This window comes from Myotis brandtii, unplaced genomic scaffold (genome assembly GCF_000412655.1).
Source record: "Myotis brandtii unplaced genomic scaffold, ASM41265v1 scaffold535, whole genome shotgun sequence".
Classification (NCBI taxonomy): domain Eukaryota; kingdom Metazoa; phylum Chordata; class Mammalia; order Chiroptera; family Vespertilionidae; genus Myotis; species Myotis brandtii.
Window position 1 is genome coordinate 2,174,356 of NW_005369964.1, and position 1,306 is coordinate 2,175,661.

Consider the following 1,306-nt stretch of genomic DNA (forward strand, 5'->3'; position numbering starts at 1 on the left):
GCACACCAGTTCCTGCGGGGGTGATGGTGATGAAGCTGTTTTTTTTGCAGCCCAGTGGCCAAGCCCCTTACCCCCTTTTTTCTGCCTGACACCATGACTCCCCAGGATTCTGCCCCAGCCCCCCACAAGATGCCTCGGGGGGAGCACTCCATTACCTGCAAACATTGTCCTCGGTGCAGAATCCATAGTGGCGGTTGCAGGGCGGGAAGCATTCAGCTCCTGAGGCACAAGAAAGGTCACACCATTCATCTCACCAGGCCCCAAAGGCCACAGCAAGGGAGCACACACCCTCTGTGGTCCTACCTGCCTGGCACCCAGTAGGTACTTCCCATCAACCCACCCAGGAAAAGCTCTCTACCCTGTTCCTGCTTAAGGAGTGACCACAGAACGCTGCTTTATTCTCACCAGCAGGTCAGACATCTCATTTCCCTCCAAACAAAGTGTGAGACCTCAAGCTCTAAAACTGGGGAAGGGGGAGGTGGGTGGACAGGTTTTGACCCCTGGGCACTCAGGCAGACCCTCAGTTTTGCTAAGTGGGCTGAAGGGGGAGCAGATTTTGAGGAATTCATCCCCAGGGAAAGCCAGACAGGGTCACCTGGCAGCGCACAGGTAAGGCATCTGGATATTTGTGAAGGTTCATCCCAGTGAAGCCAGGAACCCAAGTCAGGGTCCCCCCCCCCAATTTCCCCTGCCCCACACTCGTCATCGAAAAAAAAAAAAACTGCGCCACAGCTTGCAGAGCTTGACTGCAATCAATCCTGACCCTATTTAAAGAGTCTGATGTCTTCATAGGCGCCTACTGTGTGCATTTACGTCAACCCGAACACCAGCTCTCCAGACAGCCCCCTCCCCCATGCCAACGGGTGCAGTGGGGCGGGGGCACTGCGGGAGGGGCCACTCTCGCTGTCAGAGGCAGATGGCCGCTGCAGGCAGAAGTGTCGCAGCCCCTCACCTAGAGAAACCACGCAGCAGGGCCCAGGCTGGGCTCCTGGTTGGGAATTTGGGGCTGTGATGGCAAAGTCACCCCCGCTGCCCCCACAGACCTGTACCCCGATGCACGACAAAGACCCCCAAAGTTGCACCCCAGAGCCTTTTCACAGGTCTCCCAGCATCACCTCGTTTCTCCTACCTCTTGTCTCGGCGCACCAACACCCCTCCGAGCACCACTTTTGTGAGGCCCGAAGGGGCTGGGGTCCCACACCTCCCCCATCTCCCCGGGACCCCCAGGGCCGGGCTTGGCGTGCAAGGGGAGCGGAGAGGGCGAGGCAGGTACTGCGCGGGGGCTTAGGGTTAGGCGGGACGGGCG

At 59.0% G+C, this 1,306-nt stretch overlaps 1 protein-coding gene across 1 annotated transcript in view; it reads right to left on the reverse strand.

Annotated features, from left to right (window-relative positions):
* Positions 1-221, reverse strand: part of DLK1 (delta-like 1 homolog (Drosophila)) — a 6,325-nt gene extending 6,104 nt beyond the window's left edge. Inside the window, exon 1 of the mRNA XM_014549110.1 lies at positions 156-221. The gene's annotated coding sequence lies outside the window, so the exon portion shown is untranslated. The remainder of the gene's footprint in view (positions 1-155) is intronic.
* Between the last annotated feature and the right edge of the window lie 1,085 nt (positions 222-1,306).